The sequence below is a fragment of the Primulina huaijiensis genome, chromosome 18 (genome assembly GCF_012295235.1).
Source record: "Primulina huaijiensis isolate GDHJ02 chromosome 18, ASM1229523v2, whole genome shotgun sequence".
Lineage (NCBI taxonomy): Eukaryota > Viridiplantae > Streptophyta > Magnoliopsida > Lamiales > Gesneriaceae > Primulina > Primulina huaijiensis.
In genome coordinates this window covers 7056700-7070694 of record NC_133323.1, presented here as the reverse complement: position 1 = coordinate 7070694, position 13995 = coordinate 7056700, and the positions used below count along the sequence as shown (strand labels likewise).

The window sequence follows — 13995 nt, the reverse complement described above, 5'->3', positions numbered from 1 at the left end:
CATTAAAAGTTAAATTATATTAAAATAAAGAATCTTTATTACAACTTGAGTCAATAAATTCCCTAGCCAACCGTTGGCTTGCAGGGCATCTACTCTAACAGTTGGGGAAGATCACAAAATCAGGGAAAAGATTTTACTTGAACTCGAACAGGAATGCCTTGAAGTTTGTAGAAGGAAAGTAGACACTGCCAGCATGTCACGAGCTCAACTACATCAGCAACTGGCAGAATCTGAGGCTGAATTTACTCGTCTTCTTCGGTCACTTGGTGAAAGATCACTCCCTGTAAGAGTAAGTTTGGCTGTCATCTGACCATATTTTGACATTACAAAGTTTGGCTGAAGACCCAGATGAAAATATGAACATATGAGAAACTTTAAACTAGTATTGGTATATGCATGCAGCAGCCATGCTAATTTAATGAATTTTATGCACAGAAACTGCTCTAGAATTATGTTGCAGCCCAACCCTCAGAATATACATTGTAAATGATAACACTAAATGTAAAACACTCGGGCAAACCTGTACAACAAAAAGAAAATTTTTTAGAAGAAAAAAGTAGGACGGTATCATGTTGCTACAAACAATACACATTGATCTTACCATAAGAATGCTTTTCAAGAGTAAAATACCTTGCATTAATTGAAGCACCTTTCTTGATCACAGCCAGAGAAAATGACTGGAACACTTACAGAACAGCTAAATGCTATAACCCCAGAATTACGGGAGATGCAAATGAGAAAAAAGAGTGAGTAAAGCAATTTCGCGTGGTGCAAGGGCAAATCCATAAAATTTATGAAGAAATAGCAGGTCGGACAGTATACAATGATACATCTACTGCCCTGGTAAACAAGAATGATCTTTCACTGAAGAAACTTGAAGAGTGTGAGGCTGAGCTTCAGAGGCTTCACTGTGAAAAATTATTGTCACAGATAATGGAAATAAAATCGCCAGAAAGGAACAAAAATTGGTCTTTTCCAAATTATCATTCTAAGTTTAATATTTCATCCTTGTTTATGCATCAAAGAGTGACAGGCTTCAGAAAGTAGAAAACTATATGTCCAACATCAGAGACTTGTCAGCCACTTTGGGAATGGATTCCTCCCAGATCATAACCAAAGCACATCCGAGCTTGAATAAATTGTCGGGCTTATCAAAGAATATCAGCGACGGTATTCTTGAAAAACTTGACAGTATAGTGAAGTCTTGTGACGCAGAAAGACAATTGCGACTTGATAAGGTAAATTTTTTTATCAACCTAGAAAGGTTCCATTCATGTCCTCCAGTAAGAAACTGATAACAGCTGGACACTCTGAATAATAGTCAGACTAGATGTAGAAAAGCATATATACCCTCAGAAGAAAACTTAAAAACAACTTTAAACTGATGCGATTACTGCAGTTTCAACAGCTTGGTAAAGCATTGGCTAACTTGTGGAATCTCATGGATACGCCCTTTGAAGACCGTCAACAATTTCTTCATATCACCAGTCTATCATCAATTTCATTAGATGAAATATTTACCCCTGGAAGTCTTGATCTGGACATAGTTCAACATGTATGTTATAGTATTCAATTCTTGCATGATTTAGTCACGCAATTCAATCTGATTAAAAATGTTCCAAGGCTGAGACCGAAGTTAAGACACTGGATCAACTAAAAGCAAGCCAGATGAAACAGTTCTTCAAAAAAAAAAAAGAGCTTGAGGAGATATGTTGTCGATCACACATGGAAGTTCCTTCAAAATCCGAAATGGAAAAGATAATCAACCAAATAAATTTTGGTCAGACTGAAAAATATTTGAGCTAATGTTATAATTTATGGTTTGTGGTTTAAGCATTTTGGCTGATAGCACTGTACCAAAAGGGGAAATCGATCATGCCGATCTCCTCACAAGTATGGATGATCAGATATCTAGAGCAAAAGAAGAAGCTTCCAGTCACAAGGTGATCATGGAGAAGGTAGAAAAATGGATATTAGCTCGTGATGAGGAGATATGGCTAGAAGACTATAACAGGGTAGATGCTTATCTTCCTTATGTGGCCGGTCGTGGAGCCAGAGAGGGGCAGGTGGCTAAAATTGCTCTCTCCGCCCCCTCCATTATGTTTTATATATTCATATGTTTGCAAAAATATGATTTCTCCACCTCTAAACATTTCAAGCTTTAAGTTTTAGTTTCTCCCCACTATGTGAACAACTTGACTTTGCTGCGTAGTCTGTTAGCATGAACTTTTATCAAAAGATAACTAGTGTCATTGACTATTTCAGGATGAGAATCGGTATTCAGTCAGCAGGGGGCACACAAGAACCTTAAAAGAGCAGAACGTGCAAGAGTAATGGTCCACAAGATACCAGGTTTTCCTCCTAAGTTATTTATTAGCCTTCACATAAATTCTATCTTCAAGCAAGATAACCTCGTGCATCCAAAATGAAAATAAGTGTTCACACTCCAGTATTAAATACCATTAAATGAGTTCAAAGGAAAATAAGTTTCCTTCCGTTTTTTATCCATTGGGCAGCTTTGGTGGATTTGCTGATATCCAAGACAAAATGCTGGGAAGAAGAAAGAAAGTTTTCTTGTATGATGAGGTATACTGGCATTGGAATGAGCAATTTAAATACAATCAATTTTGTTGTTTTACCAAAGCGTCCATCCATCCACAACATAGTACATCAAATATTTATTATATGATGAGAAATTCACTAGAAACGTTGATTTATTTGAGCATTGTAAATATGCATGGCCACAACTAATGAGCAGAAATAATTCTTAATGGCGACATGGATGCTGATTAGCAGATCCCAAATAATTCATAATAGATGTCAAGAAGCAATCAGATTGAAGTGATCATCTAATAGAAACCAAAGAATTTTTGTGCTTCATGCCCAATTGCCACTAAAAACTATTTGATTAAAAAAACTTACTATAATCCACTCTCACAAAAGATATTTGCCCCCTCATACTAGGTTCCTCAACTAGCAATGCTGGAAGAATATGAGATGTTGAGGAATGAAAGGGAAGAGGAAAAACAAAGACAAAGTGTGACAGCATATGCAGATTTTCAACATCTCTCTCTCTCACTCACACACACACACACACCCCTCCAACTCTAAGGCTTACCTTATAATGAATGAGGTTGTTTCTGTTCCTACAGGGTACTAAAAAAGGCACATAGTAAAGTAGTAATTGAACATGAGAGCCCTTTTGGAATAAGGCCAAGTACCAGTAATTGGCGCATTTCAGATGCAAGCTCGAATGGAGGTTTTAGCAATGGTACCCCTGTGAACAGAAAGCTTTCACTGGGTTTCAAGGATGTAAATGGCGGGAGGCGGTGGCGGGACGGTCGGTGACCGCCTACCGTCTCGACCGCCTAGGCGGTGCCTAGACGGTTGAATTTTTTTAAGTAATTTTTTTTTATAGATAATCATGCAATATAATCACAAATAATCATCATTTTTTATGTAAAATATGCAATTAAATAATGTTTAAGCACAAATAAGATTCATACAATACAATATCATCGAGATAATGTCCAATTAATAAAGATTCATCATCATATTAATGCTATCAGCTAACAAAGTAATATAATTACTTTTACCAAAAAACTAAGTTTAAATTTCAAAGTTTCAATCAATTATACGTCATTAGAATAAGTAGTATGCTAAACATAACTAATCTTCCAAATCATTACATATGCACCATCTACTATTCTGGCTGCTGACGACGGTCGGCAGACTGTGTGGTGGTTGAGACTTGAGAGTGAAAACCAAAAATAAAATAAAGAAAGTGAGGTGTACTAAGGTTTTGATATTTAAAATTAGTTGACTTTGATTAGGTTTTTAAAATTGTTGACTAAGTTTTTAAATTGTTGACTATATTTTTAAAATTGTTGACTACAACTTAAAAATCTTGACTGCCTGCCTCGCCCGCCTAGCTCGTCTAGCCCGCCTGCTCGCCACCTCGACCCGCCTCCCCAACGCCGTATAGTTTGGGCCGTCTAAAACACCCGTCTCATGCATAGGCGGTGCGGTCGAGGGCTGCCTACCGCCTGGACGGCTGCCTCAACCGCTAATTAGAACACTAGTGGGTTTACAACAGGTTGGACCAAACATCATTAACTCACTGACACAAGGCATATCTTTTGGCAAAGGAGGAAAGAAGACACATAGACCATGGATAAGCCCTCAAAACGGCTTTGCTTCACATCTGAGAAAAGATACAGTGTCCGTTGTCTCATCATATTCTGGCCCCTTTTCACCCTAGGCCATGAATAAAGAAACATTGGCTGAATTTCACCAAGGAATTACATAGTAGGAGAAATAAGTTAATAGATGTCTTTGGTGAAACAAATGTTCTCCTCGTATGAATGATTATCTTTTCCAATTTCCTAAGAACTTATTAATTGATATGATAGATCAAATCTCGTCTTACCAAGATGATCCTTCCTCTCACAAGCCAGAGCCGTACGCATGAATGCCAATCCCCTCCCAAATTTGATTGTTTTGAACGAAGGCAAATCAGTAAACCAAGTAATGAATTGGGCATATGACAATTTGAATTCATGAAAGCATCTACTAGCTATCTAACTAAATACCACATAGCATGGTTGAAGTCTCGTTAATATGCAAAATTAACATGAAGCTACATAAATCGCTGTAAATCACCAATACTGGGTATATTTAACCATTCTGAACAGATGATGAAAGAACCGTGTCCAACTTACAAAAGATCCATCGTCTGAATAAATAACAATAATCTCTATGTTGTGCTTCTCGAATCTTAGCATCAAACATATAAATATTTCACATAACTCCATTAGGCCAGGATGGAATTGCCTAAAGCTGAACAACTTAACGTGTTGCCCCAAATTTCATGGACAAATCGCCAGAAAGCCAAACAAAACAACATTAACCACTGTTTTAGAATATCCAAAACAAATGGAAAATCTATAAAAGCTAGCCCTAAGTGCATTTCTGAAAGAAAGCTTCAATTCTACGCGTGGCAAATGGAACCGGATTCTCAGCGGGCCGAGCTTTCACCCTATCCTTAGGAAGCTGCTTATCAGACCGCTGAAAAGGCTTCGGGAGAGAACTGAGAAGAAAATCCCCGGTAGGCAGGTGTCTTTTCACCGCAACTCGCAAATGTTCCAACCGTACGATCTTTTTCTTCTTTTCCAACGCGACGCGAGCCGATCTTTCGGCGAGGAACTCGATGAAAAGCTCGGTCGAGCAGGCGATTAGATGCAAGGCTTCCGAGTTGACCTTTTTGATATCCTTATCGAGTTTCATTATGTTCTTCACTCGGCGAGCTGGGATCTCAAGCTGGTGCGGCTCCATAGCTATACTATCTTCGTCCTGCTGTGCTGCCATTACTGTGAAGATGAAGAAATTAGGGTTTCAATTTGGGAAATTTGATTTGTTAGAGTTTGGGGATTCGGCGGGAATGCGTGGCTTTGAGAGCGGGAATAGCAATGCTTTGTTTTGTGACAAGGAGACGGCTCACCAGTAGAGGTGTTCAAATTTCGGATAAAATCGAAACAATCGAAAATCTAAATCGAAAAAACCGAACACCGAATCGAATCGAAAGTCGAATTTTGTAATTCGGATATGAATGTTAAAACCGAAGTTTATTTGATTCGGTTTTGGATTATATATGTCAAAACCGAAAAAACGGAAAAAACCGAAATTTTATTAAATTAATAATTTTTTATTTTTATTTATATTATATATTTTGATATGATATTTAGTGAATGAAAAACTATTTTGAATAATATTTAGTTGATTTTTGTTTATTTAATTAATTTAGACTTTATATTTAAATATTTTACTAAGAAAACACGTAGAAAGTTAACATATTATATTTTACAATATATTTATATTATTAATTTAAATAATTATATTAAAACCGAATTAATCGACCGAAATAATCGAACCGTTTTAGTAGAAAACCGAACCGAACCGAAGAACAATGGTTCGGATATCGGATTATATATTTCTAAAACCGAAATAAAAAATCGAAAACCGAACCGAACCGAACCGACCGATGAATACCCCTACTCACGAGTCACGTCACGAAGGTATAACGAAGAGAGACATAATTACACTTCTTCCCCCAAAGCTATCACATTTTACAAATATACCCTGAAATGTTATTAAAATGACATATTAGTTCTGTTATTCTAAATATTTACAAATTGTTTATAAACAAGTCAAAACTTTGTACCATTTTCTGCACTGGATTTATTTTCTTTAGACATTTGCAATAACTTGTTATTTATTTTGCAATTTCATAAAAATCTCCGTGAATATTTTGAAATTACTAAGGTTGTGTATGGGGTAAATTTGAAATTAATGATTTTCCGTTATTGTTTTCAATTAAACAATAAATCAAATATTAAATATATATCTTAATTGTTTACATATTATTAATAGAAAATATAATTTATTTCAAATGACATCATAATTTGGTAATCTTGAAACTAAATCTAAATAACATGAAATACTATATAAATATATAAATGATGAATTTGAAGTTTATGAACTTAATTTTTAAACAATAAAAATATATTTGAAATTCATCGATCTAACACAGCCTAAGATTTTTGATGAAAAAATAATGAGTTAATTGGTGTAATTTTAAAACTATTAGCTAAACTCGATCACAAGCTCGATAAATATTTTAGAATGTAGTGACTATTAATTGTTTCCCGTAGACATGAATTGTTTAGAACAAAGTAAAAATATTATTTTGAATGTATAATAGATTAATATCTATTTTCTCGTTTGAGGTGTGTACATATTGCAAGAAAGAAAAGGCATTCCAATTAAATTTTTTATTTCGAAACTTTTCATTTTATATGTTAGAATTAAAATTATCTTAGTTTTGGTGATAATAAATAGTTTTTGGCTGTTTGGATATCCATATACTCTTATTTTCTTTAACAGATTATTGTGTTGGATTATACTACCTCAAGCTGCCTCTCTTAAGCTATCTACAGCTGCTTCTAGATGTGGCTGATTGCTCCTACATTAGTTGATCATGTCTGGCTTGGATTCAACCAGACATCTGTTTTACAATGTGTGAGCTTTGTATTGTCTAATACAAATATTCTTGCAGCATTTCTCTCTCGTGAATCAAGATCATAAAGGCGTTATTTACCTTAATTGGCCGGATAGAGTCCAAGATTCATGGATTGAGGTGTACTATGAGAAATATGAAGCAGAAGACACATAACATTCATGGTCTTTTTTGTCGGTCGATGTGTACAAAGTTGAATGTTGTGTAAGAATTATTTTGGTACCTCAAATTTACAAGTCAAATAGAGATATCCTCAACATTTGTACGTATTTTATAATATCAGAGTTAATTAATACGATATAAAATACAACCAGTGATTTAAATAGCACACGAGAACAAAATAAATTCAAAATCGGGTTAAATGGGAGAAAAATAGGGGAAAAGAAAAGGAAGAAAAAAAATGGGCGGAGAGGTAGCGGGGGGCTCGACAACTTCTTCTCCTAGCTGATGTGCCTTTGTTCTAGTTTGAAAACGAAGAACAACGCTAGATCAAAGCCCAGTTGTATGAGTTCTTTTACTGCTTGAGGAAGGGGCCGAGCTGCTTCTTTTTCCAGCTTTTCTTCTCTCTTTTCAGGTGTACTATTGGATTTGAAGGCTCATGTATGTGGATTTAGTTGTGAATTCTTAGTATAATTGTGCATCTAGTTCGAATTCAAGCTAAAGAATATAGCCATGTTCTGTATAATCAGTAGATGTCGTGTAATTGGATATGTTCTTCATGTTGCTGCGATTTTTACGATGGGAATTTGTAGTTTTGGTTCAAATAGAACTCGTAGTGCTTTGTGTATGATTTTTTTGGTCACTGGAATAATCGAAATTCAATCGGTCATGGATTTGATATGAATTTTCTATCAAAATATGTCTAAACAGTATTCTATATTTGAGTCGGGATAAAAACCTACTGTCTTTCGGGAATAGGAGTAGTGTGCACTAGGATTCTAGGGTTTGAATTAAAGTTTTAGATGAGACCAGAATTATTTAATTCCATCAAGAATCGAGATAGTTATGCATGTTTTCCCTGGAACTTCTCTGTTACAGAATTATGTCCGTGAATTGGGTTGATGCGGTGTGTTCTAATAAATTATAGGCACAAACTATTGAGAATCCGGATATTTTTTCAACTGAAAAATATAGATATTTGAGGTTCTTTCATTTCTAATTGACGGATATTGATTTGAGTCAATAATGAGTGTGATGTGAATTTTACGTTATCAAGTGACGAATCTGGATTCTGTTTTGGGATTTACTACATAGAATTGTTGTTTTATGAGTATTAGAATATTGAAATTATTAAATCTCATTTTGATATTTCCAGATGAAATGTGAGAAATTGAGTTATGATTCCAACTATGTATTGTAAATACATTTTGAATAAGTATGCGATGATTTATTACCTTAAAATTGAGCCTAGATACAAGTTGAAAATGGTGAAATATAGATTTTTTTGATGAAAATTTGATTATATGGAAATTTTCAGACTTTATATAAGATTATTTAATTATAAAAATAATAGCAAGTGGAAAGTTGAAAAAATAACTCAACTATAAGGATTTTTGAAATAATAGTTGAATTATTATAATTATTGTTGATGAATGAGAAATTTACTCAACTTGTTATATTATTTAATTTGTAGGCCGAAGTGATAAATTTATAAGTTAAAGTTGATCAGTTTTATCTTGGTAGAATGTATATGCATGTTATAATTCGGTAACATACGAATGTAATGTATAAATTATATTTTAAACACATTTATGTGTTGTTATAATTGTTAAGGTGATTTTGTGAAGTGGTATGAATTGTTAATGCCTTGTTGTTTTTATGTTCAATTATTTGACATACTTCATGGTATTTAGTACAGGGCATGATATTATAACATCTATGTTGAGCTCTATCATCCATATTTCGGAATCAGCTGACGATTTTTGAGTCGAGTTATTCCTGCTATCGAAATTATGATTGTCTATTTCTTGATGTATTTATGTGTGATGTGCATTTGAAATACTGACAACAAACGTTGTTCATTATTGTGTCTTCATGTTGTATCGTTGTCAGTTGTATGGAGGCTGAGTCATGGGTATTTATTAGATACAACACGACACACCTCGCGTGCTTGACAAAGTGGTTTAGCTACATGACAATGTGGCTATCATGTGTGTTATTGCTTGAGCATTATTCATGTTGTTATCGCACCGTTTATTGGCTCCTATTATCTTGTTATTATTGATCTATTTCATGCAATGCATGTTTTCATTTTATTATATGTTTATGCATGATTTATGATTATCGTTATTGATGTTTAACTGTTTCATACCAGAATCCTAAGATCAGTATTTTATACCAGGGGATAATGTGGTTGCTGTTGGGCACCATAGTAGGTCACCAAGTAGTATTGCAGCACCAGACGGAAGGTCTGCCAATGGAGCTCGTGATTGAGATATGATTTTTAAGTTGTCAGAAATGAAGTCTCCAGTTAGTCTATTTTTATTATAATGGGTTCTGATTAGTTTTATATGAGAATTTTTTTTTTTTACAGGAGAGATGTCATGTGCATTGGTATAGTTATTTTGAGTCGTTATGGTGAGTTTGATTTAGTTTATGCTGTAGTGAGATTTGCAGGATATATTTAAACTGCTGCTTGTGAATTATTGATTTGTATCTAGTTGGTGCTTGTGTATGATTGTTTATGAATACAGCAGGGTCGTCCTTGAGTCAATTTTATTTTACAGGTTTTTAAATTTTTGGTATGTCCTATTTACGAGGAGATCATATCAAAATTTTCCAGGCTTTAAGATCCATTTTAAGTATTTTAAACCATTTTTCGGTTGCATATTTAAAATATTGCCTCGCATTCTTGAGTCCTCAAGCCCACTTTATTGAAAAATATAAAGTCGCTCTTATGGCACACACTCAACAGTTTGAAGTCATCTGGTCATTAAAGATTCATTTGTGGTGTTATTCACTTTATTTTATCCATTGAAATTTTTGAACGAGTGTTTCTAATTCATATGTCTGAACTTTGTGTTCTTATATATATAGTTGGTTGTCGTATTGTACTAAGAGTTTTAGTAATTTAAGGTTAACTGATTTAAGTGGGTCTTTAAAAGTAGTTGTATTGATCAAAATCTTTTATTAATCATTCACCACAAAAGAATGAGAGGAGACGAATAAATATTTCCTTCAAACTTCCATAAAAATCTTGTGATCTTCATTTCAAGTTTACATTATACTTACTGTTATAACCAGCTAAATTTCAGTCATCTCTGTTGTTTAGTTCACTGAATTCAGCTAACTTTTTTTCTGCACTTTTTGATATCTTTTTAGTGGTTTACTGCATTTAGCTAATCAAGAATAGACTTGAGCATTTAACGTCTATAATAGTCAGTCGTTGTCTATTTTCAGTAAAAGAAATTAAAAAGAGTTTATCCACTATCTCTAAACTCGTTTTCGATCGTAACATGATACAAAATTTATATATAAATTTAGAAGTGCAAGACTTTCAGAATATTTGAATTTTTGTTTGATGGATTTTTTCTGTAAATGTCTGGCATTTGGTACGTAGTATGATATCGAAAGATGAATATGTTAGGATCAAGAGCTTATCACTGGGTCAAAAAATATAATTGTGAGTCAAAAGCAACTTTATTTTCTTATAGTTATGGCAGCGCATAGTGCTACTGGGTCGGGTTGTTAGACCCCAATAGTCCTGTGAGGTGCATGTGTCTCACATCCCTTAGAGATCAATCTTACTCTTCCTCTATTACCTTGTTCTTAATATATACAGTATTACACGTTAACATCTGGTGTCCCACCTAGCCAACCAGATCAAGTGGAGCAATGTCAGAAGTTTGATGCACGAAAACTTCCTAGAAGATCACTCATTATATTACTACTCTCACTCATGCACGCTTAACTCAACATCCTCCACCAAAGAAGTATAAAAATATGTTTATTGGGAGACTTGAATTCATGACCTCGTTATGATATCAATTGTTATGATCAATCGCTTACCACTAAGTGAAAATGAAACGTCTGTCTTTCTTTTTCTTAAAATGTACTAGAAATTTTTTTTTCTAAACCTCCCTAGCATCGGCCGAACCACAAAAATTACATAAAATATTTTGGACATCATTTTAAAATAAAACAACCAACTATATATTTGAGAAATACAGCTCATACTATAATCTCTCAAAAATCACTCAAAAGCATAAATAAAAAGTCGTAAAAATCTTTAACATAAATCATAAACATAATTGCGGAAAGCTAGATGCGCTGGTCCTCGGGTCGTGTGCACATTCAGTCCAGTCAAGTCAACCATCAAGACCTCCCATAACATTAATATCATAAACACCTGCATCAATCACACCTAGTGAGTCTAAAGACTCAACACACCATAATCTTGATAATAAGTAATACGTATAAAATCACATGCAACAGTGAAAAATACTTGTACTTAAAATATCGTTTTCATGAAGATGCATAAACTTTAAACATGAACATTTTCGTAAACATTTTCATGATCCTTTTGCATAAAAATTTTCATAAACATATTCATGTCATCCTCAACATATTCATATACATATTATCATCAACATATACGTATTCCATTTTCTTTTCGTTGAATTCAGATCGTTAATTGTGACTTTCGTGTTCATCCGTCTACGTCTACGTGTTGGACGATGGATCCATCTATATGTAACCACAGTACTGGACGGCGGGGACACCAGAAACACTCTCACCGGTCAACTGGGCATTGGCCTATCCTCATAATATGAAAATACGATTGTCGGGGCTCCCTCGGGGGCCTTCTCCCATAGACAGGCTCCCTCTGGGTCTTTTCCCACGCATGGGCTCCCTCTGGGGCCTTCTCCCAAAAATGGGCTCCCTTTGGGGCCTTTTCCCTTCACGTTATCTCAAAGCATATCATCATATACATATACATATCCATATCCAAGGAAACACGATCGTCGGGCTCCCACTGGGACCGTAACCCTCACAACATTTCCAACATATCATCGTATTAGTCACAATTACTTCACTTCCTTCAACGTTTCATATTATCATCACTTTATAAAAATCATGCATTTAATATCATTTTCTTTTTAAAAACAAGTATGCAACATATCTTTTAACGTTATCGTTCCCTCATAAAAATCCATAAATATTTTAAAAGAAATCTTTCAACATATAAAAATCCATAAATCTTTTAAATAAACATTTCAACATCATACACATTTAAAATATGCATTTAAATCTTTAAACATTTAAAATAAACATTTTAACATATTAAATCGTAACCTTATAAAATAACATCTTGACATAATAAAGCGTAAACATTTAAAATCCATGTCATAAAAATTCATAAACATTTGAAATAATCATAATAGCACATAAAACAGCATTCAGGACACTGCCATGACGTTTACTAATTTCTAGGTGTAAAATGACCGTTTTACCCCTAGACGTAAAATTTCACGTTTTTGACTTTTTCTTTATTTCATTGACTCTAACATATTCCAAATAATTATTTAAGCTTACATGAATTTTTCCATATTTTTATTTAGCTTAAATCGACGACTTTTAAATTAATCTTTAAATGTGACGTATTAATGCGTTTTAATCTCGAATTTAACCAAACCTTAATATAAAATTCCCAAATTCAAAACTTAGATTTATAATAATTATTTAAGCTTAAACCTAATCTTTCATAATTTTATAAAGCCTAAAACTAGGCGTTTCAATTAACTCGTTAATTAGCGTTTCGTGAGGCGATTAAATCCCGATTAAATCCAAAACTCATTATTTTGATCCCAAATTTTAAACATAGCATTTTTATTATTTATTCTACCCTTCCAAGTCATGAGCCACCCCCGTGGACCCATGGTTTCAATTTTAGTCTAATTAAATTCGAAATCGACACCTTATCGAACACACCGAGCCATCTCCTAATTTACTCGAGCCACGCCCGAGCCACCTTGAGCCAAAACCTAGCCAACCCGCCTAAGGACCCTACTGACCAAGCCCAGCCCAAAAACATGACCTTAACCCGCTCAAAAAGCCTGCTGAACTACAGACCAGATTGCATGTACATGTGCGTGAGTGCTTTCTAGCTTATCTAGGATTCCTAGTTGCATTAGGACTCTACCAGCCCTTAACCCCCGACCACCCATGACCCTACCCTCCCTTGGACCACGTCCAGGCCATGCCCAGACCATCTCGAAGCCTGGAACCCAGCAGCGAAGCTTCTGAACCCAAGGAACAACATGCGCGTCTGCCATGCCCACTCACGGCTCCATCTTTTTTTTTCTCCCGCCTGCAGCGACCCAGCCGCAAAGCCCTTGGCCCAGCCCTTAAGCACCCTCCTAGGACCCTAAAGAGTCGACCTAGCCCAGCCCAGAACCCCCAGGCCCAGCCCCTTCGTCCCTGCGCAACAGCACCCCTGCGCTGCTTCATTGATGCTCTCGGGTGGAGTCCTTCTTGGCAAGGCCTCCTCCCAGCCCCTGGTCTCGCGTCCTAGCGTGGCTAGGACTCTTCCCCGGACCCAAACCAAGACCCAGTTCTGACCCAAGCTAGGCCATGCAACACCTAACCCATAAACCAATCCTTGACACCCCAAATCGTGAGAAGTGGTTCCAGCTTTTCTGTGGTACGTGTACAGCGTTGTTAGTGATCTTCTAAGGCTCTAAAATCATCTAAAACGTTGTTTGATCATAGCCTATATCATGGCAGCCCCTGACACAATACAAATACATGATTTGGCAAACAAAACTCAATTTTAGAACCCATGTTCATGCAATTTCGAAAATAATTATCATGGCCGTTGAGTTTTCATTCAAAACATGAAATAAATCATAATATGGTGTGATGATGTTTGAAAGAAAGAATTATGGCGTGCCTTTGCGTATTTTACGCACGAAAAACCG

General features: G+C 35.2%; 1 long non-coding RNA gene across 3 annotated transcripts; it reads left to right on the top strand.

Moving 5' to 3' along the window:
- Positions 1 to 744: 744 nt before the first annotated feature.
- LOC140964534 (uncharacterized) lies at positions 745 to 5457 on the top strand. 3 transcript variants are annotated; one of them, XR_012172910.1, is made up of 3 exons: positions 745 to 1238; positions 1400 to 3312; positions 4097 to 5457. It is a non-coding gene; the product is annotated as an uncharacterized lncRNA (long non-coding RNA). The 3 variants fall into 3 exon arrangements; XR_012172909.1 differs by having other exon boundaries at positions 745 to 2352; positions 2517 to 3312; XR_012172908.1 differs by having other exon boundaries at positions 745 to 2586; positions 2965 to 3312.
- The last annotated feature ends 8538 nt before the right edge of the window (positions 5458 to 13995 follow it).